The sequence below is a fragment of the Phalacrocorax carbo genome, chromosome 4, assembly GCF_963921805.1.
Source record: "Phalacrocorax carbo chromosome 4, bPhaCar2.1, whole genome shotgun sequence".
NCBI classification, from domain to species: Eukaryota; Metazoa; Chordata; class Aves; order Suliformes; family Phalacrocoracidae; genus Phalacrocorax; species Phalacrocorax carbo.
The window spans coordinates 36,512,377-36,524,816 of NC_087516.1; positions in this window are offsets into that span (position 1 = coordinate 36,512,377).

Here is a 12,440-nt window from a genome sequence, read left to right on the forward strand (position 1 = left end):
CTAATGCTCTCTGCTTCCAGGTCTGGGGCTGCTTGGTCACCCTCTTGTTCCCCAGCTGCAGAGGTGCCTATTACCTTGATACTACTGTTGCTTCCAGCTATAGTCTGCCTCTGCATCTTCCTCCTCTGTTCCAGTGGATGGACCACGCTTCTCTCTTTAGCTCACCTGCCACGAATGGTGGCTTCAGGAGGGTGGAGGTGATAAACATGACAGGACCTACCCGTCTCCATCCCGAGGTGATCCTTCACAGAACGAGCCTTGCTTGTAGCCGTGACTCTCTGGTCTTGGGTTGATTACAGGGCACTCTCCTCAAAAGCCCGGAGTGCTCTAGGAAGTGCTGTTTGTGCTTCAGTAGATGATGTCCTTCTCATGCTGCAAGATACAACAATGCCCATAGGCTAAACTTTGATCCTGAAAACTCCAAAACTTTTATCCTTATCTTAGCAAGTTGTCAAGTATCTCTTGGTGCTTGTGGTGGCAGACAGGACTTGGAGGTCAGTCGTGCTCCTAAGTGTTGCTTTGTTCTTGTTGGATTCCACCCTTGAGGAGATGCATTTCATTGTGAGCGTAATTCATAGTGTAATTTCAATATAACACACATTGTTCTTTGGTATTAAGTGTAAATGTAAATGTAAAATCTGATCTGGTTTGATTTTGGATTTTTCTGGTTTGTATGAACGCCAGTTAGAAGGTTGTTATATTCATAAAGACTCACGTTCCGTAGATTTACAGCTTTTCAGCCATACTGATCTGAACACGTTCCAATCTGCAGTCCGTCTGTCAGCCTCAGCATCATTACTCTGTGGATGACTGTGGCAGCAGAAGAGGAAGATTAAAAATGGGACACCTGAAAAAGGTCTCATTTTATTTAAGGACATAACGGAAGTTTCAGTGGATGCACAGAATGCCTCAAAAGGCATAAAACACCCCACTCAGTAGCCTGGCTTGGTCATCCCCAAGATGAACCCTCCCCAAGGTCACACAGAGGTAACGGTTCCCTTGCCTGCAGTCTCATTCTCTCTCCACTGAGCTGACTGCCATACTTTTATTGACCATCCTGCTGGAGCGGTCGTGCCTGGCAGTCTGTCTGACAGCACTGGGCAAGCTGACAGGATATCTGGTGTAACAAGAAGTTAGAAAAGAGAACTGCTGGATGGTGCCTTCAGAAACCAGTGCTTCAAAAGGTAACGATTTTTGGAGTACAGATTATCTGGGAGTCATTCTCTCATACATTCCTGTAATTTGTAGTATCTCCTGTGCTGACTTTTTTGTCAGGCGTAAAATTTCAGGCTTATATGTAGTAAAGCTAATGTATACAGAATTATATAGGAAAAATTGCTTCACTGATTAAAACCAGGAATAGTTATATCTGTTATACCCATTTACAGAAGCTGACTTACATCGACAGAAGACCTGACACAGCTTTCACCTGTCAAGTGTTCGTATATATATGGCAAAACTTGAGAACATGTGCTGTGCGTTTGTACAAGGTGAGTCCCCCAAAGTGGCGGAGAGATGTGTGCAATTTTCCTGATGACTGCTATCTTCTCAGCCACGTCACTGTTAAGACAGGATGCGTTGCTCTTTAAATGACAGCCTGTCAAAAAGAGAACAGAATGCCAAAATCGGTTCCAGTGACTACCTAAAGGTAGTCTTGAATCTTTGGTGAGGCGTACCTTAGGTGGTTTGTGACTGAGGTGGTATAAATAGCTAACTAGCTAGACTTGGCTGCCTGGTGTGAGCAAAGCCTGAAGGATTTGGTTCAGAGAGTACAAGGGGTCTTTCTGCAATGACATGTATAATGATGATAAAATGTCTACCCTCTCTTCCCGAGTCTTAGACTGCAAAGCAAAAACTTTCCCTCCGCATGGCTTCGCAGAGAGGAAGTCGTGCTTGATCCACCTGATAACCTTCTATGATGAAGTGACTGCTTGGCAGATGAGGGGAGAGCAGTGGGTATTGTCTACCTGGACTTCAGTAAGACTTTTGACGCTGTCTCCTGTAACACCTTCATAGAGAAGCGGGTGATGTGTGGGCTGGATGAGCAGACAGTGAGGTGGACTGAAAACTGGCTGAGTTGCCAAGCTCGGAGGGGCATGGTCAGTGGCACAAAGTCTAGCATCTAGTAACCAGTGGTGCACTCCAGGGGTCAATACTGGATCCGGTCCTGTTCAACATCTTCATTAATGAGCTGGATGATGGGGCAGAATATACCCTCAGCAAGTCTGCAGGTGACACAAAACTGGAAGGAGCGGCTGGTACACAAGGGGTCATGCTGCCATCCAGAGGGACCTCAACAGGAGAAGTGCAAAGTCCTGCACCCGGGGAGGAACAACCCCATACACCAGTACATGATGGGGGGTGACCAGCTGGAAAGCAGTTTGGCAGAAAAGAGCCTAGGGATCCTGGTGGACACCAAGCTGAACGTGAGACAGCGAGGTGCCCTTGCTGCAAAAAAGGCTAATGGTATCCTGAGCTGCATCTGGAAGAGCATTGCCAGCAGGTCGAGGGAGGTGATCTGTCCCCTCTACACAGCACTGCCGAGTCCACATCTGGAGTGCTGAGTCCAGTTCTGGGCTTATCAGTACGAGAGAGAGATGGGGTTTCTGTCTAAACAAGGGAAAAACTTTTCTCCTGTGAGGGTGGTCAGTCACTGGAAGAAGTTGCTCAGAGAGGTTGTGGGATCTCTATCCTGGAGATATTCAAAAGCTATCTGGACCCAGTCCTGGGCAACTGGCTCTAGGTGACTCTGCTTGAGCAGGGTGGTTGGATCGGGGACCTCCAGAGGGCCCTGCCAACCTCAGCCACCCTGTGATCTTGTAATTCTGTGAGCTGCCTGTGTGAACATTTAGTTCTGATGCAATTCGGTCCTAGTTTGGTGTGGAGTAAAGGAAACGTATTTTAATTTTTTTAAGTTACAGAGCAGATTCAGCTCTTTTACTCTATTCTCAATAGGATGTGATTAATTTAGATTCAGGGATTCTACACCTGTGTCAAGGAGAATAAATGGGAGGGAAGCACAGCCTTTTTGTTTATTGTACTTCAACACGTGTTGCATTGTAACTTGACTCATTAAAGACTCGTTAACATCCATTATACTTATGACTGCTTTGTAAACAATGCTAATTCAATAGGACTTCAGAGGCTAATTCCCTCTAGAGTCCTTTGTAACTCCTAGCCATGACTTTCTTTCTATCTGAAGCGGAAAAGGGCACCCCTGTGAGAGATTTATGGACTCTGCAAAGCCTACTAATTTAGTAATGCCATACTTCAAGCACGCTATTATTAAGAACCGTCAGTACTAAGCTAAATGTGTGGGCTAGGAACTTAAAGGACCTCTTTTCAGCAAAGCAGTAACCTTTGGGTCAGTTCAGCTTTGCTTTTACTTCCCAGAGATCAAGCGGACCTGTTACAGTGGCTTCCAGGGAAATACTTCTGAAATGTGCTCTTGTTACTAACTCTGGAAGATTTACGATGTTGGGCCTGCGTTATAGACAGGGTGTGCCCAGCTGTTTAAGTCTAAATATTGGGCTTGTAACAGTCATGGCACAAGGAAACACAGGAAAAGAGGTTCAATGATGGGAACCATGCCTGCTTTTCCCATCCTCTGTAGAAAGAGTGAGGTGCTATCAGTGGTCTTGCATGTTACACTGATGGTTGGCTATTGTGAGGTTCATCCAGTGTCAGCTTATGCCAATCAGGATAAACGTAAGATCTCAGAGACTTTGTGAAGGCACCTGAAGTCTACACTGTGAAATATAAAAGAGAAAGGGACTGCTGCCTCAGGGTTCCTGCAGGGTCTGTTGCATCTTCCAGGCAAGGACTGCAGCCCCATCCAGCTGCCTTTTGCAGCTTCATTACTACTGCTGAGCGGGTGGCCTTCCTACTGGCTCCTTTTCTTGGATGCTGAGTGCTCCTTGTTGCTGAAGGCAGAGTCATCACTTGTTTTGCTGAATGTTTGCACCAAATCCTGTAGTTGCTTTGAGTAACCTAGTGTCTTGCGCGTCTCATTTATTCAAAGAGAGAAGAGATGGATATGACCAGAAAGGGAGGTCTGAGACATGCAGCTGAGAGGCGCTGTTCTGTTCGCTGCTGGGAAAAGGTATGTTACAAAAGTTAAAGGCTTTCCATTGCTAGCTCAGTTTTTTTCTGTGGAAGTCCTGCGTTTCTTGCTGAGCACTGAAAAGTGGCCTGCTTCTGGAAAGCTTAGGTTGTCCCTCATAGAAAGTTCTCTGTCTTTGAACACTGCAAAGAGCCCTCTCCTGCTTGTGCACTCATGGCCCAAAGGCAATCCCAGGGGTTGTGATAACATGTGAAGATCCCACAGTTTTCTCTAAAACAAGTGTGGAATTAGATTGCATGTCCTGGCTTTAAAATCATCACTTCTTGCAAATGTACACCTTTGGTGATAGCAAGGTGAGACCTCTTTTGCTACACAGGCAAAACGTGACTATTAAATACAAAGACCTCCTTTAAAAGCTGTCAAAGTATTTTGGGTAAGCATCATTCACTGCTTGGCTTGTTCTTTGATTCTTCCCTAGTGCACCACTATCTAATGTCAGGGAGAGGATAACAGACCTCTGGTCCAGCCTCGTAGTGCCATTATTCTACCAAAACTGGGTAGATCTGACATAGGGGTATCAGATAGTGACCAAATAATTCTCCGATAAGCCCACCTTTATGGGTAAAGTTAAGAGTATACTGAAACCCCAGCATTCATAAGTCATGAACCAAGCCCCTAAACTGGTAAGATGAGTCAGGAGCTTAAAACCGTCAGCAATAATAATAAGCCATCAGATGGTGTGTTATTTCCATGGTTTTCTATTGTTGTCTTTTCCCTCTCCAGCCTTTGAGGCTCGGGGTTTCAAGCATTTCTCATAACTGTTAGAATAGAAAAGTAATTTTTATGAATTCTGTAGATTCTGAAGCAGAAGGGTAAACTGCCAAATACCATTAGAACTGCTAAATGAAAACAGTATGTTTTTAGGAACACTAGAAAGGGTGCTTGTGCTAGATCTGGTGCCACCGCTTTTCATTCAATCTGGCTCAATTTTTAAACTAACTAGACCAGGCTGGGAAGAAGTGCCCATGTCTCCTCTGTCTTTAATGCTACGTCTGTCCCCATGTGTTAAAGGAGAAGCCGCAGCCTGAGCATTCACACGCCATTCAGGGAGTGGCACACACACCACCTGAGACTTTAACTGCGAGGACTGGAGCCCCTTCGCAGCGGCAGCTCCACTGAGCCGAGAGGTGCTGCTTTTCAACTCCTCGCTCACACACCCCCTCACTCTCGGGCGCTTTCTCTCCCCTCAGGCTCAGTCCTAGGTTTCCCCAAAGCGGTCTCCAGTATGATGTATGCCAGCCAAATTTACCGGGTGGTTCAGAAGTAAAAAACCACTCAAGCTGGGTGCCTTCAGCGAGGGAACCAAAAAATCTAAGTTCCCCTCCCCTCACACGACAGCTCGGTCCAACAGCAATATTTGGGTCTGGGGTCTTCTCGTTCCTTATTGGATCCTCTGTCTCCAGGTGGGACATTCCTTTTCTTAGCATAATGGATGCAGCTTCTCTTGACAGCTGTGGCTACCTTATCTGTCTGGTTTGCACTGGGGCCTTCCTTCATGTAGCTAAGTAAAAGTTCAGTATGCGGGCGGCGTATCTAGGTGAAAGTTCACAGCTTGCAGCATATGGCTTTAGCAAGCCTTGCTACTAATGCTATGTATCAGACTCCATTTGAGCTAGAAAGTGACTTTGACAACACCATGGACCATTTGATGGAAGGCTGCTCTGCATGCCATAAGAGTCTGCAGCCACCGCAGGCATGGCCTCAGGGTCTGTTCTTCCTCCGCATTCATACCGCACCCTCCTGATGGCACAGAGAGGAGTGTGGCTGGGCACCCAGCCTGTTGTGAAGCTTTGGATGTTAGTTGCTGGTTTTTGTAATAACTTGTGTTTTGGGATGGGCTAGGGAAAACGAAGCACGAAAGCGCCAGTGCCAGAAAGGAGAGCTTGGAAGAGTTTGGCAGTGCCAAGCACCGGAATCACATACGCTGTTCGACCAATCTGGCATTGTTTTGCTGAAGCAATTAGATATCTGGCCTTGATATAAAAAGTACTAATTTCTGCACTATTATATACATATATGAAGGTTGATATAAAATGCAGATTGAACCGGCATAACCGTGCCCACGGCACATGTGGCTGACATGACAGGAGGGAGCGGAGAATTAGTCCCACTGTTCGCCCCTGGCATCTGCAAGGAGGAAACACCCTGATTCTTGCACAGCCTGTCTCTGGTGCTCTAGGTGGGCACCATTAGATGAAGAAACAGCATTGCCTATGTTACTTGTCACCAGGAACTTCTTAAAAACAGTTTAATGTCGAAGGTCGTTGACACTCGTAGCAGACAGGGAGGTTTCTTTTTCACCTTCCAATACCTGCGCACCTCCACTGGGGAGGCTGCTCCGCCCTTTCCTCGCTAGAGGCTTCAGAGCTTTGTGGGAAACTCTGGGGAGATTAGGGGTTGGCTACTGCCCTCTAGTGATCGTCACCGTGAGGTAAGGTTTCTAACGCCTTTTTTTCTGATCGAGCTGCTAAAAATTAACTTTGTGTGTGATCAGATGCGTGAAATTCTGTATTATGAAACAGTGCCTGATTCACGACATGTCGGGATTTACACCAGGTGACAGTATGGACTGGTCCTATTGTGGGCACCGGCTGATACATCTCTAAAAACACAGTTAATGCAGTCCAAGCATGCTATGTTAGGCTTTTATATTATCACCTAAGTTAGTTCTTTCCCAGTTCTTTACAAATTGATATATCTTGCTTTAAATAAGCTTATTGATAGATTCGTTCCTTAAATAAAAATATTGCTGCATTTCAATGCCTTTTAATAATAAGCAAGTCACCCTCCCTTCAAAAAAAACCCAAACAAACAACAACAAGAAGAACAACTACTATTGGGAAACGTTATAACATATAAATCGTTGAGAAAGAGACTATTTGGTTCAAACACTAGTTAAGTAGTAGATGCGTCCTTTTTTTGCTCAAGTTACTCAGTCAAAATGCTGGGTTCCTTGACTAAACTCTCACCAAGTTTTACCTAATCCAAGTGCTGTCCGAGCAGAGTTCTGCCGTTGGCATTAGAGGGCAGTCTTGAGGGCTTATCCCATTTTTTGCGCATCAGTCTGGGTTGGACCTAATTTAAAGCAGGCTGGCATATGGATATTTTCCCTCTATTACCCAGGCTAAATGCAGTACAGTCAACTAAGAAAAACTGTCCCATTAAGTCTAGTGCCTAGCTGTGTTGCTCATCAGTGAACATGGACAGCCACGGGTTAGGGACAGCTGAGCGGTTCTGCAGGTAGAATGGCTGCAATGATGAGATCCTCAAAGCAACACGTGTGTTGATCTAATTGGCCTATGTAATAAGCACACAAGGAAAGAGAGTCACCTTTACTTTTACCCTGGAAGACTAATTGAGTGGTTAACAGCTTTGACTTGTTTTCAGCAACATATCTTAGTGAAACAAACGCGCTTAAATTCTCTCCAGAGTTACACAGACCACTCCAGGTTTTGATTCAGGAGCATGAGACTGCCACACGTATGAACAGTGCAGCTTATTTGCTCCGTCACGCCTTTTGTGCTCTTGCTTCTAGGCCAATGAACACTGCTTACTGTCATCTTTAGGTACAACATCTTTGTATTTCATCACTTTTCCTTCAGAATTATGTAGGGCAAAGGTTACAAAAGTTCTTGGCATCTGCCATATGATGTAGGAGGAAATAATCAGCAGCAAAGAGTCTCTTGTGTAATCTACTGATATTTTCGGAGATATGTCTGGGTAATAAAATGGTCCCTTTATTTACTGACCAGACTGCTTCATATAGAGTAAAAATTGCCTGTTGTAAAAAAAAAAGTCTTTGAGGCAACTTTTAAAAATCAAACCTTACAAAGACGTGAGGATAATTTGCAAAGCCCAGACTTATATGACTTGTAAGGAAATGTTTTGAAGCAAATAGAAAGCAAATGATTTTTCATTAACATGAGATTGTCAGAGGATAGTGATTCACCATTCAGCTGAGGGAAGGGGAAGAGAGAAAAATATGGGTGGAAAAAATGGTGAGCTAGGGGAGAGCCTGTTTCAGATCCTGAATCACTTCTGTATAAACCATGCTGACAGCTACTCTGTTTTTTGAGGATTGTTCCAAATTCAACATCACTTGTCTTGAAATGATCTTGAATGGTCCTAAAAATAGCATGGTACTAGGGATGCCAATTTTCCAGTAATTTCCCTAAGATGTCAGCAAAATTACTGGCTATGAGAAGCAATGCTCTACCCTCATCTCCATGGGAAGATGATGTTTTTCTGCTGTAATACAGTACTTTAGAAAACTGCATCTTCTTGATTTCTATGATTTTTAGCGTGTCCTAGATATATTTGAAGATAACCCCAGTTATCTGCTGATAACTGCAGAGGTAGGAAGGTCTCAAGTCCCCTAACCAGACAGTTGGGCCATTCAAAAAGGTGAACAGGGGTCTTGCCAAGTGCCATGCCAACAGAGCAGATTTTTCCAGGTAATGGGCTAAAGCAGTAACTTTAGGGTAACTTAAGGATCCCAATAATCTGGCTAAACCTGAAGCAGGCTGTTTTTCCCCTCTGGCCTGCTGACAGCCTCCTTCCCCTGCTGCTGCACAGATCTGTGCAGAAGGAACCTGATAAGAGTTCTTCCCACTCTTTTCAGAGTCATACTGATTCCGCAAAAGCCAGGAATCTGGAAAAAAATGATTTCCACTAAAATCAGCCTGCAGCAATGCCTTTTGATACTAGATAGAGGGGAATTTCTTAGGTATCTGTAGGAGTGAAAATGTGAAAATCCTGGACACCTTGGACAAATAGCTGCTCCAGATGCATCAGTCTGCAGCATGCCTAACAGCTCTGATAGCAACCAGAAAGTCCAAGGAAAATTGTCGCAAACCCTTGGAAACCTAATAAATGGCAGCTCAATGAAGCAGTAGACTGCTGCTGCCTGAGCACATCCCATGCTGTCGTTTCTGTGGAGGCACTTGCAGGTGTACAGGTCAAATGTACAGGACCAGCGTACCGCACTTCAACAGAGCATGCGCTGCCACCCGAAACTACACAGTGGAAGGAGAGAGTTCACCTCAGGCAACAGCATCTTAGCAGTTTTCTCCAGTGTTACAACTGGCCTCTTCCTCCCTTTGGAGACCGTGGTCTGCAGAGCCCCATGTTTCTTCAGGCTGTCTTCTCTCTGCCCTGCCCCAGGTTGCCAATGCGCACCGCCTGGGAGGGGGGAGTCTTACCATAATTAACAAGTGGTCAAAACTAGTTGAATTTAATCCTCGCACCTGATTCGTCCCAAGTTATCTCTTCTGCCTAGTTTGACAGCTGGCAGTCCTATGGGAAGAAACCGGGGGAGGAAGGAGTCCTGTCGCAGCAGGTCTGACTTACAGGGCTGGGCTGGGTTGCACAAGCTCCCACTCCAGCGGGGAGGCCAATGGGAGCCGCCAGCAGCTCACCCCACTGCTCAGCTAATTGAATAACAAGGGAGCAGGGTGATGAGGGAGAAAAAAATTAGAGCTGGGAGAGTAACTGCTGTTTAAACAGTGAAAGTTTTTCTCTCGCACCTGCTACGCACAGGTCTGTGTAACAGCTGCTTGTATGTAAGTGGTAAATTTGCCAGCCTGCTTGGTAGGTGCTAGCTGCTCGCTAGCTTCTCTTAGCACAGAGTCCCAATCTGAGAGGAAATATTGCATTTTATTAACAAGGCATCCAGGGAAATTTTGACAACCATTTTATACAGATGGAGTAAATTATGTTTAGCACCATTCGCAGGTACATAGGATACCCACTGGCAAATGTAAAAGGGTAAGAGGTAGACTGGGAAGGGAAGATCATCAGGTTTCCCAAGGAGACTATTTTTCCCAGCATCTTTCTGTCATTTTCCATTCCCTCTCTGTCCTCTCTTTTGTACTCTGGAATCCCTCCCTCCACTTCTCCATCCTCTTACCCATGGCTGGGATGTACCCAAGCAGTTTTCTGCATATTGCAATTTCCTCTCGCTAGTGTTTTTGTGGAGGTGGAAGTCACGACTTCCCCTGTTTGTGTTGGACTGTGACCAAAAACTTATAGCAAACACGTATTCACTTGACGATTAGGGATGCAGGCTGTCCAAAGACCATACTGTAGAAACAAGTTATTAATTCAGCATGCACCTTTGCAGGTTGTTTTTACTTAAAATATGTTAACCTGTGTCTATCTGAGAAGACTTTGGTTTGAAATAATAACGGGAAAACATGTGGCTGTCTGCTATGACGGTACTCAAGAGCGAACGTGCAGCGAAGAGCGCTGGCAAGCAGCACAGACAGTGCTGCGAGAGATGCATTTCAGTGCCTTTGCTGTGTAAAACAGGAGCACTGCTTGTGGGTTCAATTCTGTTCTTAATCCCCTGCATCAGTATAAAGTCAACTGCAAAATAAACAGAGTTCGACATAAAATCACAAGGGGCACGTGAAGTAACGTTGCAACGTTTTTACTTTTCGAGATATTTCTGCAGTGTGCATCCGCTGATTTTTCTCATAACATTTCAAACTGGCTGAGTGTAAGTGAAATTAGGAGAGTGCAGGGCTTTTTTTTTTTTCCTCTTGGTACCTCCATGTGTAATAAAATTATCTTTATTTAAAATGTCATGTTAGCCAGATGACATGGCTCTGCAGGATGGGAAGGAGACTGTCAAGAAATATGTTGATGAACTAACAGATTGATGAACACTAAGCAGCTATGAAGGAGGATTAAATACCTTGGATATTAATTTTGTATTACCATCAAGGGAAAAATCCGTGCTGTCCTCTTGACCATTCTGACAGGAGTGGGGGACAGGAGAAGTGAGTCCAGGATGTACATGAGAGGCTGGATGGACACAACTGCACCACATGGCACTTGGAACAGGGTTATTTAATTCTCAATTACAACTGTGCTATTTTTATTAAGCAGTGATTTTCAACCAGTTTTTTAAGTCCTTGCATTGTAAGTGCCGTTACTTGGATCCTCACCTAACCTTGGCCTGTGGATATTTCCCTTTTTATAAGATAAGCACAAGTTCCAGCTTTTCATTACACTGGATATATAGACTAAATAAGCTGACCAAATCATTCGGCTACTGATGTTGGCACTGGAGCCCTTAGGTGTATTTTGATCATGGTTGAGAGATGTCCTTTAGTGTGATCAGCCACATCAGCCGCTTAAAAGATATATACTTGTTACCTTTCCAGATTCAGTACACATTATGTGCTGGTTTTTATTGGTGGGGGTGACCCTGACATCGTCTTTTTTATGGCAGGATTTCTGGTCCTTTATTTATGGTCTTTATTACTCTTTCTGTGTGAGCTGGCATTGCTGCCGCTTACCTCTCTTTGGGTGCTTCTCAAACCATTCCCAGGCTGTTGCAGACATGGTCTTAGGAATCACCCTAGTCATGGCATTAACTTTTTACAGTGTAAATGTGTGTGCGGGTTATTATTATATTATTATTTCAGACTTTCTCCATGTAGGGATGTTGCCCAGATGCCCCTATCCTGTCTACAGAGGTGTACTCAGGCTTGGCAGCTGATACTGCAGGTGCTGACACAGGGGTACATGCATTGCATGGTGCAAGGCAATGAGCAGGAGGAGGAAAGGGGCCACAGCTACACATCACTCTCAGTCCTGTGTGTTCTGTTTCAGAACAAAACTAATTTTGTTCCATAATCACTGTTCCTTTTAATTCCAGAATAGTCCATGTGAATCTATTGGAGTCATTCCATTAGCACCAGAGGGCATTAAATTATGTCTCTGATGGCACTGAAAGCCTCTGTTTTCACTTGGCAGCATGTTCAGCCTATCTAATGTTTTTCTTCACACTTGCATGTTCATCTTCTTGATTTTCTAAACACAGAGTTAGAACACTGAAGCGTCAGTACAAACTTACTCTGTTAATGGTGATACTGATTTTTGCATTGGATAAATATTTATTTCCAGGAAAAATGCAATTTTATTTTTTAAGGCAGCTAATGTCTGAAGAATGCTGTCGTTTTTCAGATATGTGTGGAAACAACAGGTTAAATTCACCACTGCTGTATTGCTTCTGAACTTAGTGAATTTACATTAGGCATAAACCTGAGCAAATATTTCTGGGCAGCTGTTGATCTGCTCTGGTCTTTAACCTCAGTATTACAAAAGCTCTAAAATAGGTCTTGGGGATCTGTTTGGTAACAGAGAGAGATTTCTTCTTTGTTCACAGCAACTGAGTACATAAAAGATTGCTTGAGCTGCAAAAATATCTTCTAATACTGATGTTCAAGCACAAGCAATTGCCAGAGAGGTACCAGGAGGAAGGTCCGTAAGGGATCCAAAAGCCCTGGAGTGTGTACCATGCAGCAGC